Genomic DNA, 16,393 nt, shown 5'->3' with positions numbered 1-16,393 from the left:
TTTCGTCGCAGAAATCTCTACTAGAATATATTGTATTGTAGAATCGATGAAAATTCAGCAATGGGATTTAATGAGAATTCAAATATCACTAGACATTTATGAGATTCAAAAAAATCATAGTTTCATGATACATGGATCACTGAAACGCGTCAGGAAGAAAGAATAGGTTATAGATGTAACAAACGCAAAGTTTCATGGTTACTAATATCCCTTGGTATAAGGTCCAAGTTCAATTAGAAGATAGAATCAGCTATGGTCCAGAAATATCAGGATTCCCCGGGGACTAAAGACACCAAGTCCCTAAAGATATTTGTATCCTGCAATCCCGAAGATAATGCTATTTCCTGGGACATGTGATCACGTAGGCACTACAGTTATTCAAAGATTTAGAAACAAGGGAGGAAATTTGATCTGCATGCGATCTTAGAGATCGTGATATCATTGACGTCAAACGATCACCCGAGACCCATTCAGACTCTGAAATTCTTGGGATTAAAGGGATCTGGCAATCAAGTAATTCTATACACGTCCAATCCCTCGACTGTTGTTACGTTTATACATTGGTTTCTTACGTGATTGTATAATTATATAATATATTGATAACTTATTGTCTTATTATTCTTTATTATATAGCAGATAAGCAACTCTTTATATAAATTATGACATTGATTTGGAACAAAAATTCTGAATATTTGGAAAATACAAAATACAAATTACATATCTTTATATAATTATAATGTATAGTTTAATTCATTAATATTGAATTTCAGTAAAAATAAGAAAAATGTTAAATGATTTTTAATTTCTTGATCAACAATTTTTTATATTATAATAAATAGAAAAATTTAATAGATAATTTTGTGAGTTAATATGTAATCTTGAATTATATCATCATTTTTCAGGCTGTATTATTTAATTGGAAGAAAAAAATCAAATCAGGAAAAGAAATATGCAAGATAAGTCTGTTTGGTTGAAAAGAAAAGGTCAGATATGAAACAACTTGGAGATGAAATGAAACTTTCAGAAACATGTACCTTTTCAGCGAAGTTTCAGAGACACAAGAGAGTTTAATTACACGCGGTATACGTGCAAACGAATCCTTTGCTTTCTCTTCCTACGAATTTTGAGAATTTTCTTCCCGTTGCAAGGCAAGAAAGAAATAAGAAAAGGAGAAAAATCAACGTTTATTGTTATTCTATAAAGCCATAAAATTTTCCTTAGAACATGACGCTGTATATATATCAATCATTTCAAAAGAAAATATTACTCGACAATTATTACTGTATTACTAGAAACAATTATATTAATAATAATTTATACGACACAATTTAACGATACAAATAATTTTAATACGATATTAAATAATCCTTTTCATTATCAATTAATAACAATTCCAAAAGAAATTTAGAACCAACGTTTCCTACCCTCGACAAACTATAAACCATTAAACTATCCATCGCCACTTTCCCTCATCACGGCCCGACAACGTTAATTATTCAGTTTCTCATCGTCTAAGATTACACGAGGGTGGAATCCCTTGTCTTTCGGCATCGACCAAGAAATCGACCACGGCTGCTCCACGTATACACGTGCCGTGGATATAACACCAGTGTTGTGTATGCATCGCTACTTTCCCGCTTGCTTCCACTCTTGGAAAGACGGCGGCCCCTCAGGTAATAGCATCGCATCACGTTGAGTGATTTTACACTCCTCCGACTCCCACGTCAATGCCCTCGATAAATTAAGAGCTCGAGATAAAAAAAGGACTCGGGAGGAAAAAATAACGGTGTGCAGCCGGGGGCTGGAATAGGAATCCAGAGTCGAGCTCGCGATTCTCGTCGTCGAATTATAACGAAAAAAAAAGAAAAGAAAAGAAAAAGGAAAAGAAGGAAGGAAGAAAATAAGTGAAACAGGATAGTTTCTGGCGCGTCGCGTCAGAAAATGATATAGATATGGTAATGCGTAGTCGCAGACGGGATATATTCTTGCTTTCGTCCACAAATTACATACCGAGAGAAATACTTGCACGTTTTCGTCACGAATATTCGTGCGCGTGTATTTCTTATTCGTTCGGTGTGTCGCGAATTTCGATGTAAGATTTTTCGCCGCGCGATATTTGATGGGGAAAAGAGTGGAATCGGTATTCGAGGGGAAGGTTTTGCTTTACGATTGAATGAACATGGAAATTGCTTGCTAAAAAAGATTTCGAATTTACAGGATGCCCGGGAATGGATAATATAAACCGGGGAGAAAAATGATTTCTCCTCTGTGAAAATAAATCAAAAGCGATGAATATTTTCGATTTTTAGTCCAGCTCGAAAAATTTGCCTGCTTTTACAATCATACGATCTTAATGTATTTATAAAATCAATTTTGAGAGATCGATTTTGCTAAAAAAAGAATTCAAAAAATGATACGGAAAGTTAAGAGTAGTTAGATGAAGTGAAATGAAAAGAAATTCTGTCTTCGTCACACTGCTATCGTATTCTATTCTCTTCTTCATCTTTTGTATACATATAATTAATATATAAAATGTGTATTTTAAAATGCACTTATTATTCAATTATTTGGTGTTAATTCATCTAAATACTAAAAGTTGATGTAGAGAAAAATAATAAAATTAAAATACAAAACAATATCTGAAAAATAACATTATATTTTAAATTACTCTATCCTTTTATTTTCATTATATTAATTGTGAGTATATATCACAAGAAATTTAAATAAAAAGGTTTCATTAACAATTATTAGAAAAAATATTTCTGATTTAAAAGAAATACAACTAATTAATTTTTTAATTGAAATGCAAAAGAATGTTTGAAAAATAACATTATATTATAAATTCTATTCTATCTTTTTATTTTCATTATGTTAATTGTGAGTATATATCACAAGAAATTTAAATAAAAAGGTTTCATTAACAATTATTAGAAAAAATATTTCTGATTTAAAAGAAATACAACTAATTAATTTTTTAATTGAAATGCAAAAGAACATTTGAAAAATAACATTATATTTTAAATTATTCTATCCTTTTATTTTCATTTTATTAATTGTGAGTTAAAAGATTTCATTAACAATTTTTAGAAAAAATATTTCTGATTTAAAAGAAATACAACTAATTAATTTTTTAATTGAAATTTTCATAGATTTTAGAAATATTTAAATTCTTTCAATATAATAATTGAATCATAAAAGAGTTAGTGTCTTACAGTGTTGAATTGATAATATGATTAAATTCATCGCTACATTTAATGAAGCAACAATTTAACTGTATCTAGGATCTCGCTTCTTCAAAAATAAAAAGTCACGAAAGCCTATACAAGTGAAGGTACGTGATTGCAATTTTTATTGGAATAACATAGTTGAAACCAAGTCACGCAGATACCGGACGCCTCCTCTTGAAAAAAATTACATCTAGAATCGCGTGATCATAAAAGCGTGTTTGTTGATGGCGAGCGAATGAAAAGCACAACAAGAATATATTTTAACAAACTCTCTTGTTGTATGAAATATGAATCGAGCTTTTAAATCGTGCTTTTTAATCAATTTCTCATTTGAACTTTTGAATCATTTTGTTTCTCTCTCTCTCTATCTCTATCTCTCTTTCTCTGTAATAATTGAAGGATTAATGCAAGAGGGAGCCACAGGACAGTATTAAACGATATTAGAGATTTACAAAAAATAGTGTTTTAATTAAAAATTGTATAATTAAGAGAGCAATTTTTAAATAATAAAACTTATTAATATAAAAATAATGCATCTGGAAAAATTTTTATTTTTTATTGTATTTTTTGTATATGTAAATATTTTATATAGCAAAATTTTGAAAATGCTAATTTTATAAATAAATAATTGGAAATAACACAATTTAAATTTCATTTTTATCTATCATCTTCTTAAAATCTAGATTTGAAATTTTTGTAAATAATATATAAATTTATGTTTTTGTTCAAAATTTTCTCACAACTTTAACTTTTTATCATATTTTTATCCATTGAAATTATTATTTTTTATTATTATTATTATTATTATTTCGTTTATTTCACTTTATCTTATCTAAAAAATTTTCAGTTACAAATCAAAAAGAAAATATTATTTCACACGAAAAATTTGTATAATTAAAATTTCTACGAATACAATCAAAGTTACGCGTTTTATGATTAAAAATTAAATAAAACAATGATAATTACAAATACATCTATTGTTATATTTAATATTTGTTTTATTGTAAATTAAAAAACAGGTAATAAAAACAAATTATATGAAATGTTATCCGCGATTAAAATATTTCAACATTTTAAAAAAACTTTATACTCTGTTTGCATGTCGAATGATAGTTTCACGAATCTAAAAGCGTAATATACCTACTTTAACCGAGAGAAAATGAATTTTTCTCTAAAAAGCTTTCAGCATTTTAATTTTTACTACGCTCAACTTATCTTTTAAGAGATCAAAATAATTATAATTATTTAGATGGAATAAATTCGTGATTGATAGAAGAAACATTTTATGCCTTTTCAAAAATAATTACAGGCCCAATATTCAGATTTATTTTTCCGCTTTCTCTCCAACTATAATTTATTCGACATTTTTGTTCCATTTCATTGTAGAAACCATTATTTTTTTATCGAACTGACATCAACTTGAAAAATTACAAGTATCATTGTTATTAATATTAAAATGATTGCTACAAACATGTAAATAATCGCGGAATTCCTGTTCCACACGATCTCAGAGACGAAACAAATCCTCAAACAACGAAACGTAGGAAAGAGAAGAGAAAACTGAATTTCCTGGCATTGTATATTTTAGTTTTAGCGAGCTATATACCCAACTTCATTTCGTCGAGTATATCTTAAAATATTTATCATTTACCTATTCTATCGTTTTTCGTTCGCAGCTTTACCAAGCAACTCGATTCTCAACACGTTCCAAAGATCATCCTATCGTCCTCATACGAATTGACCCTTCACAAAAATGATAACGTATACATGATGTAACAACTCTATGAAAGATGATATGAAATATCTATTATGTTAAAATGTGATATATAGTAAAAAGTTGAGGCTTGTTTATTAAATCATGAACAATTTACATTGGACGAAGAGGGAACAGTGTACGATGATGGAAAATAGAGCAATCTCCATCTCACTTTATCTAATAGAAATCTTCGATAAAGAACCAACATTTTTATATACTAATTTTTGTGTTTCTTTTAGCCTCTCATGAATATATTAATATTTTAAAAAAAAAGAAAATGCAACCATTTCTTTTTTACAATCACATCAATGTTTCAAATGAAAAGCATGAAGAAAATAAATGAAATAAAGATAAAGTAAATATTATCATTTCGTATTTTTAAATAGAACCTTTGATTTTTATGTACAACAGATAATGGAAATATGAATTAATTATGGGACAAGCTGATTAATCATAAATCGACATTTCATCTATCTATTCGACGTGATTAACGACGAATGATTTGAAATATTTGACGAAGAGATGTCAATCGTGAGTGGAGGAGGGCTCGATTCGAATGATATGGAATGACGTTTATATCGATAGTTGAGATGCATCCAATTCGCATATTGCGCCCTCCCCCCGCGTTTGCAACACTACCGTGATGTATGACTGGTATAAAACTGGAATGGCGAAAAGTGGAGCAGCTGTAATAAAATGTGGAACCAAATTGTGGTCAACGTGGAGGAACTCAGTTGAAAAGGAAAGGTGTAATAATAATAAAAATGATACGATGATAAACGTATCTTAAACGTATCCTCTTCCTGCAGAAGGAGGGAGAGGAGGAGGAGGAGAGCCTGGTACACGTATGTATGCAAAAACATGTCGCCATGAAAATTCAACGTTTCAAGAAAACATTTTCTCTCCGAGGATTAAGAACACCTACGTGAAATGCAGACGTTAAAAGGTTTTATATTCTTGTGCAAGGGGGTCAAAATAAAAAAAAGGGGGGAAGGGGGAATAATAAAGGGAATGTTGAGGAAAATCTTTTATGAAAATATTTCTATAGTCTCTATCCGCGATATTTTGCATTAAGCTGTTAGCTTCCCCAACTTTTTCTTCTTTGTGGCGAAGATTGTCCATGATTCTTAAACCATGGAAAATTATGTTTCGCAGATTCGCGTTGCAGATGATGATATATTTTACAAACTTGCGCATATTAATGTGACAAAACTTAATTTTCACATCGAGATATACTTCTCTGTATTTTTTAAAACCATTTGTAGTCGATTAACTTGCACGATTCTTATATCTTTTATTATCACGATCTTTTATTCACAGTTGTGAGCACGTGTTTGACAAATATTTTTACAAAATCGGCTAGTTCAATTATCCTTCCTTTATTTTTCAAGAAAGCGCAAAAATAGCACAAGTTGATGAAGTTTCAAATGATAAAGTTTCTATTAATCCTAAATAAATATAATATAATATATTCGTCTTATATAATTGTATGATGTATATTTTGTATAATGTAATTCTCTTCTATTTCGAACTTTAATATTATTCGTTATTACGTTCACCCTTTCCACCCATATATAGATCCAAAATCTACATTTACATAAATTCTGAACTCTTGCCAAAGGATTATTTTTATTTTATCTTTATCGTAAGTAGCTCTTGTAATTTCAAGCCGATTTAAATTTCAAACTTCGCTACGTCTTATGCCGTATAACAACTTCAATTTTCGAAAAGCTTCGAGGGTATGGTTTTTTTCACCGTTATTAAAACTATGAAAATTATCGATCCTTGTAGCAAGTGTGATTGAAATATTTATAAAATCAACTATTTGAAAATCAAGAAGGAATATTCGAGTATTATGATAATGAAAAAAATTTTGTAACATTTCTGTCTTTATTAAAAGATTTTTTCTTTTTTTTTTGACAGAATCGTTTTATTTGGAATAAAAGTTTGAAAATAATAAATTTATATAAATTGTAAAATATTATTTGACAAAATAAATTATTTTCAAGTGATTAATTTATCAAATGCTTGATTATTTCGAATAATCGATAAAGGAAAATAAATAATAGATACGAAATAAAACAATAAAAATATTAAAATTTAATTTATTTTACAAATACATTATTATTCAAGCAGTATCGTTTAAAAAAGGAAATAAAAAAATAAAATAAAATATAAAAATTTCATTTAAGCGATTCTTTTAATTTGCTTTTTATTTATGAATTTGTTTTCGATCTTATTTTTGAAAATCATAAAACTTAGAAAAAATATTAATCTCGATAATCCAATCATGAATAGTTCTCATAATGCCAACTTTTATTCAATAGAAAGAAAAATTGTCGAAAAAAAATCAAAATATGATAATTATTTACAAAATCTTGATATAAATTTAGATTATATTGGATACAAATTAATAACTTTTCAATAAACAACGATCGTCAAGTAAATGTGATCTTAATAACATAAAAAAAAATCATCGAGATCGAAAGATGATATCATTTTCTAAATATTTATTCAAATTCTATCGAATTCAGAGCTTAAAAATATATTAGTTTAAAAAAACTACGACAAGTTTCGTCCATTGTGAGAAAGATCTATCAGTTTTGTGTTCAACGATCACAAAGCCAGTCGTTTGTCAGATACGTGACGGATGAAATCACAAAGACAAGACTTATTGATATCTTAACTAAACGTGTTTGTACGGTTAACTTCGATATAAATGAAAATTAACTGAATTCAATTAAATACACTTATATAAGTATACAATGGATCTTTGTATTCATAACATTACATCTCAAGTGACAAATTAATGACGATGAAATTGATTATGTGGACATAAAGGACAAGGAATTGTCATTATTCTTGTGGAAGAATCAATTTGATAAAACAAATTGATTTATAAAATATGAAATATCATTTATAAATTATCAAATATCATTATAGCCTTTATTATGAAGATACTTGAACTATTTTATTGCACGTTTGAGTTTAGTATTGGAAAAATAAATAACATTATTTATAATTTTTTAATAGTTTGACTAGTATTTTATTAGGTTTTTTGTCACTATTTTTAATCTATAGCTTTCGTTTTTGAGATCCAAGGAAAACAATTTTATAATAATAAATTAGAAGAAAAATATTAATTGAGAAAATAAATTCATCTTTCAAATTTTGATGTTTTTTTTATTAAATTTATTAAATTTGATGTAATATTACATAAAAAAATTATTATACAAAGTATAATAATTAAGAGTAGTAATAAAAAATATTATAGTCAATGAAAAAGGAAAAAAAAATATATGAAATTGATGAAGTTGATATTCAAAATATTTATTTTCTCTCTGTATTTCAATTAATTTTTTTAATGTGATCATTTAAATCAATAAATAATCGATATCTTTCTTATACAAAAAAAAATCAACAGTTTCGAGTCATAATATTTAAAAAAATTGATTTAACTTAATTTAAATTATATGAATATTTAAAATATCAAAAATTCGTCGACACAAATTAAAACTAATTTCCATCCCAATTTGCATAATATATTATATTTTTTGGTAAATATTTTTAAAAAAAATACCACTTGAGATGAAATTAAATTTGAAATCAACATAAATTAATTGATGCCAGACAAAAATTTATTTAATTTCTAGATATTTTTATCGAGGTTGATTATAAAAATATGATTTTTTAATAAGAAACGATCGTCAAATAAAATCTTCACGACGTTGCACAGACTTTGACAATTGACAAAAATCATTAAAATTGATCGAAACATCATTAAGATCGATTTTATCCTCGCAATATAAATAACCCTCCTTTTATCTTTCTTTTTCCCTCCCCAAATTCCAAATAAAATTAATAAAAAGAAAAAAAAAACATCGCTATCCTTTTTCCATTCTCTCTTTTGTAACATCTCCCTTTCATAGCTTCACGGATGAAATCATATCGCATCTAATTATCTACCCTATGCATATTAAACACCATCCGACCTCTCCACCAACTCCATTTATCCCATAGTGGACAATACTTACCGTGTTATTTAACACACAGTTGAATCTTATGGCGAATTCTTATTCGATGCGTATATCATTTCAAATATCAAGTCTCGGCCGGTCAAAAGAGCTGTCGCCATAGCCGAGGATGGCTGTCGCGAAAGTTCTTCTTCGGGGATGGAAGGAAACAAGGCGGTCGAGAGACGAATCCAAAGTCAAGCCTCGAAGAGAAACAGGCCTCGAGGGGCGCTACCCGGAATATTTGACAACATGCGTCCCCGGACGATCGTCCGAGAGCAACAAAAAGCCAACTAAAATATATAGGTATATATATGTATTTGCCCATCGGTTCTCAGGAAGGATTTGCAGGAAGATGACTAGCATCACGGCGTGTAATAAATATCAAAGCCGGGACAAGCTTTCACCATTATCGACGTCATTTATCGTGGTACAAGTACGGATATAATAGATACGCCATAATCCGTGTTAAGTCTAGGATTTTAACTGGTTTAACGTTTTATAGTCTGTTTTCAACGATGAACACGAAATTTTGTTCGATCTTGTTCGAGATAGATTAAATCATTCGTTTATCTTGATCTTTTTTTTTTTTTTAGGTTACTTTTTAAAATAAGGTTTTCGAAAGGATTTCTCCTTTCGAAGGAAAATTTTTGATGCTTTTTTTAAATTACAGTATCAGTTGTTAATTGTAATTTTTAAGTTTTAGTAATTTTTATTTCGTGAATACGTGGATTTTATTTAAGTTAAAAGGGATTGATTAATAGAAGTTTTGAAATAATATAATGAGTGTGATGTATTATTTCGAATAGGAAATATAGATAAAATTGTTTTTGACTATCTTCAAATTTTATATCACGTGTTATATATTTTTAATTATGTCAGTGATGAAATGAAACATCATTGTCTTTTGGATTAAATCAAGATTTCAAATCGATTTCAAAATTTGCAAAAATTATATTTTGTGGAAATCATCCAAGGATGAAGATCCTTTCATTAAATCTTTTGATGATACTTTTTGAAAGTATTTCATATAAGCAGAGATATTAATTAATTAAAAATTCATAAAAGGAATATTGTATCAATGTTTTATCTCGTCTATTGGTACGATATACAATATACAATATATTCATAATACCTTAGAGAATTGAAATAACTTGGATCAATGCTGTAAATACTGCAACACCTAAGGCGAAATTAGCTAACTCAATGGGGCGATTCGGTGTTAACTGGAGATATCGAGGAGATTACTCTGTTTCACTGGTATTATTATCAACGTGGTGTTAATATAAGATTTTGTACATGTAAAATTAATTAACATAAAGTTTAAATATAAATTTTGAAAAAAGTTCATATATTTATGACAAGTTACATAAAATTGACATGTAATATTATGAAAATTAAGAATTTTCTTGATGACATTTTTCAATGTAAGACATTTGATCAATTTGCAAATAAAAAAAAAAGTAACAGAGAAAGAGATATATTTATAATAAAAAAAGCTTGTTTCGAGATCATTATAAAAATTATTTATCGCCTTCTCCCATTTTATTTTACAATGTTTCAATCAATGTCAAGATAAGTTATGAAACTATGATCTTGAAATGACTTTGAAGATAGAAAATAAATTTAAATTGAAACACTTATAAAATTATATATGAATATAAGTATATATATTTCATTAAAATTAGATATTAATTAAAAAATAAGCATTATCTTACAAGGAATTCACACTGGTACTATCAGTAATGAAAACGATAAGATAAGAAAGTTTTAAGTACTACCAAAGTCGAAATAACTTATTCAGTAGGTACGTGCTTGTTATCTAAAGTAGAAGATAAATTAAAATATATCCCTGTAATATTTTGGTAGTGAACGTATGAGCATAAAATTTATTAAAAGAGATAAATAATCGAGATCAATTTTACAATTATTTAAAGATTAAGGATACAATGAAATTTTAAGATACAATAAAACTTTATTTGATATGAATAAAATTTTATATAATGCCTAATTACATTAACTGAACTCCTATTATTTAAAGTGCATCACACTATGAATGTCTTCATAATATAATATAATTAAAAATGTATATTATATTTACAAACAGATATATAAAATTATCTCATTCAAATCTTTTTATATCAACATAAACTATCAATTTGAAAAATCATTACTGGAATTAGATAAAGTTCTATTCCTGCTTTGATAAATTCATATAAATAAACTTCTACTATACAGTATTCTCAGAATCTTTTGAATGACAATCATATTTGAAATCAGAATCTTCTTTTCTTTATATTAAAATCATTAAAAAAATGAACAAATATTTAAATGAGTGAATCTTTTTTAATTTATTTTATTTATCAACACTTAAAATTCAAGAAATTATTATTTTTCATAAAAGTATAATAAATATTTTCTTTTTGTACATTTTATAAATGATTTTTATGTACATGATATACAAGTGTAAATATGAAACAAATATCACACAGTATATTAACACATAGTTATCAATCTACATTCATGTACATATTCATACGTAGACATATGAGAACATTGACCTTTAAAGAACCGAGTAAGAAACTTTTAGCGACCGGGTAGACACAAACATGGAACATAGTCTAAAGCGAAATTAGCTAACTTTCGAAGTGGATAGCGCAACACAGTCGAGAGCTAGATATCAGAACTGAGCCGTTTTGTTCTACGTTGCACTACTGCGGTCGCGTAAGCTGCCATACCCCGCGTACACCCCGTATACCAACTTCCAAAGTGACTTACCTAAATTTACATTTACCTCGTAGAGAAACCAGTGGAAGATCATCTGTCCCAGCTTGTCGGCGATGTTCCAGATAATTCGTATCAACCAGCATCTTAACTAATTCAAACTGACGTACAAGTGCATCATTTTTCATCATTTTTTCCCAATTTTCTTTATAATATTTGTTTCTCATTGTTAAATAACGATGATTTCATTGAAATTTTTTTAATCCTTTTAAATTTAAAACTACGATAAATATTTATAACTTTATTGATGTTTCTTTTTTTTTTTTTTTTACATCGTTAGATTCTTGTTATCAGATTGAAAACGAATATCGATCAATTATCGATCGGTATAATGCTCAGTTTATTTATATGTCATATTATTATTTTATTTTTTTGCTTATTTATTTTTTATGTAACATTATCGTAAAACCAACATGGATTCAACTGTGAGATACAGCCAGGAATTCTAACCAGTTCTGTCTAAGACTTTATTAAGGCTTTATCGATAATGTTTCTTGATATATAATCAATGAAACGATAATACATAAGGATTTAAAAATATATCAAAGAAAAAATTTCGAAATTCAACGAGCAATTAATCCTTTATCTTATTAATAGATCATCTTCAAAGACATTATATATATGATAAATTCAATTAATAAAAAATATATCTAATAAAATTACATATTAAAATGAAGTAAACCTATTTTGAGATTACATCTCATGATGTATTAACATAACAATTACTAAAAATTGATGATTGATAATATTCTTAGTTTCATAAAAAAAATTTTAATCAATTACTTAGCAGCTTGAGAAACGAAACATTACACCGATCGATCATTGATCGTTCATTTTCAATCGGATGAAAATTGGATAATATGAAAAAAGCTCTTAGATGCATCGTTTATTTTAATCATTCTCAAGATATAAAATAAGTAGATGCATCTGAAATAAGATAAGAAAGCGGCTTTCGTTTCAAATCAAATTAATTATTTCAGCTCGCGTGCTAACAATTAATGTCCTCAAAAATAGAATTAAATTCATTTTCAACTGGATCTCGGGAATTCGTAACAGAAGTTTATAATTCAGGAACACGGTATGAATTACTCATGAGAAGATACGAAAGATTTGAATTTGTCATGAATCGAATTTCTCCTCCAGTGCAAACTGCTTAAACTTGAAATCTTTCTCGTGTCATTCGGTTCAATTATATTTTCTTCGAACGAACTCGAACATTCCATTTTGAGTTTGGAAAATTTATACACCGCCATTAAGTCCTTGTATTCGTTTTATTTCGATTATTTATTAATCATAGATTGTTGGATCATTATTAAAAACGAAATTCAATTAATTGTATAAATAGATACTGGAAGACCCAATAAAATGTATCAACTTGTTATGTCATTGAATTGGAAGAAAAATATAACTAGGTGCAATAGCAATTTCTTATAATTATCTTTATAATCGTTAATTACACACATTCGTTAAGTATGTTAGAGATTATATTGAGATGATAAAATTCATAAAAATAGATATAACTTATTGATGAAGAAAATAGATATAACTGAGAATAACTAAAATATAATAAAAAAAAAAATAATTTTAATCTTAATCTACTGGTTTCAACAAGTTTCATTTTATCCAATAAGGATTGTCTTAATCTACTTTAGTAGATTAGTTCAGTTGTACAATCGCTCTCTACTGTTCCCTATTCTACTTCATTTAAACTTAAATTGGTTATAACTTATTAAAAACCCAATATATATATATGGTTTAATAATTTTTTGTAGAGAATGCTAGAATAAAAATCAATTGGGGTATTAAAAAATATATAGATATGTTTAAAAGAACAGTTCCTTTTTACAAATCTTTTATGCTTCTATGTATAGAAAAATAAATCTGTACAGGATATGTGTCCCTCGAAATCATATAACTTTTATCTGAAACATTTTTTAATATTTCCAAAAACAAGTGAGATATATCAGATAATATTATTTGGACACCCGGTATAACATATTATGCAATCGGTTATTAAAAGGAGATATTTCAAATAATAATAATACAGTGCTTCAATTTTTTAAAAATTAAAAAAATTATAAAAAACACATTAAAGATTGCAGCATTCATGGTAGAAGATAAGTGTGCCAGAAATAAATATTTAAATTTATATAAATTGTGAAAAAAAAAAAAGGTTAAAGCTGAGAAATGGTAAAAAAATAATTATGAGAACGGTAAATGTATGATAAATGCATAAAATCTCCTTTTAAATAATATTCTCCTAATACAAAATCGAATTTTTGGCCAAAAGTTTCGTTCTATTATTCGAATACTTGGAAATTTCCAAGAATTTTAGAAATTCTTAGAATCTAACGTTATTTCTTGGAAATATTTCTCGATCGACCTCCTATCGTATCATGTTCTCCTGATACAGAATCGAATTTCTGGACAAAAATTTTTCAATCGCTGGGGGAATTTCGATCTTAATCTTTTTTATTAAATATCTCGTTTATTCTTCGTAATATCAAAAAATTCTTCGAACAAAAGTTGTACGATTTCAAAAAAACTATACTCTGCTGCTATCATTTTTTTCGTAGATGGACGGATAAAAAAATTATCAAGCTCAACTATATTTTTTTAAATGGCATCATATATATTTTAATACACCAATCTATGCATCTTGGCATTCTCTATAAAAATTTATGGGGCCATTTGTAGCAAAAAACCATTAGTTTCAAAGATATTTAATTTATTTATTTTCTAAACTATAAATTTTTTGCTATATATGGCTCAATACTTTTTTTATAAAGAATTTTAAGATACATCAAAATGTACTAAAAAAGTGTATAATTCTATTTAAAAGAACAATGTTTCCTTTTATAAATTCTTTACGCTTTTATGTATAAAAAAATAAATCAGTACATGATTTGTGTTCCTCGAAATCACTTAAAAAATAGTTAAAAAATAAATTACAAATATATAATTAATGTATTTTCTGAGATTAAGGAAAATATTGTTTAGTATATATATGTTATTTTTGTTCTTTTTTTTCTATTTCTTTTGTACTTTCTTTTCTGACTTGATCTGAACTAAATCTTTTTTTAATCTAGAAAAAATAACTGCAACGAGGTGGTACAGATAATCGCGTTAAACTTTTAATAAATCTTGCTTCAAATATTATTGTGACAAGCTATGGGATATTTTAGTATTATATTTTTAATTATAAATGTCTTAAATTGATCAATATTCTTCTCGTTTCTTTTATAAATTTCTCTGCAATTGAAAAATGTCAAATCAATCTTAATTCACTTCTAAATATGTTTAAAGATTTTAAACAAAGTCTCGAATAGAAATGTCAGATATTTAAATTAGGATTCAATATTTTAAAATAATCAGATTATATACAAATAGATATCTACTTGAAATACGAATATTGTATATAAATATTTATTCTATGAAACTTTATTTCCCAAAAATAATAATATTTCTTGTTGAATTCAACCTGAAATAATTCTTAATATTCGCGAAATTTATTATTATGCTTATAAAAATCTAATAAAATACTCGATAAAATTCCTTTAATAGCCATAATTTGTCATTACATCTATAAATAATATAACATAATTATAGAGTATTTACATTGTATCTATGAACTCATTATCCATATGATCAGTTGATGTAAATTTCAAGATTATTAAATTTTGCTTTTCAATAAAGAGGAGAGCTATATCAAAATTATAATTAGTTTATAAAGTTATATTATAAAGTAGTTTATAAACAATTAATTAACGTCAAAACGTTGCCAAACTCTATCTCAAACGTCTTAACAATAAGTAGATTTGTGGCATATTTGAATGGAAGAAATTGTTCCATGTTGTGGTTTCATGAATTTGACTATTTAATACAATTCCACTATCATCGAAACAAGTAAATTATTTTAAAATAATGGAAGTATAATGCAATTATTTTCAGAATATATATTATCTTGGATAAATATTCGTTAAACTAATTAAATATGATGTATTGTGTGTTAATGTTCTTCTATAATGATTTTTTTGTAGATTGTATCAATCTACAAAAATAATTAGTGATTGCATTATCAAAATTTTAGAATTAGCTTTTGAATTTGAATATGGAATGAAAACATATTTTAAAATATATGTAAAATGTAAGAAGATAATTACCATTTTTGAGATATTAATATTTTATTCAGAATCTAAACTGAATGTAAAACATTATTATATCATTGTCAACTGATATTAAATGTAAAAAAACAATTTTTATTTTATATCTTACGTTTAAAGACATAAAACAATTTATACACTCGTGCCTTTGGCATATAAGGAACCTAAATAATTATGTTTGCAATTGAATTTATGTTTATATTTTATGAATTTTATGTTTATTTCCACAAAATCTTAACTAAAATCGATATTGATACATTGATAATGACAATTTAAAATTGTAATTATATCGTAATATATTAGGAATATAATATTATTTGTAAAAATTCTTATTTTATTGTTTGATATTTATTAATATTCTCATAAAATAAACTTTATATTTCTATTGATTATTATATTTTAGAACAACTAATACAAATTTACATTTAATAGTTTCTAAATATTTAAATT

This window comes from Apis mellifera, linkage group LG6 (assembly GCF_003254395.2).
Source record: "Apis mellifera strain DH4 linkage group LG6, Amel_HAv3.1, whole genome shotgun sequence".
NCBI lineage: Eukaryota > Metazoa > Arthropoda > Insecta > Hymenoptera > Apidae > Apis > Apis mellifera.
Note: the sequence above shows the minus strand (reverse complement) of the source record.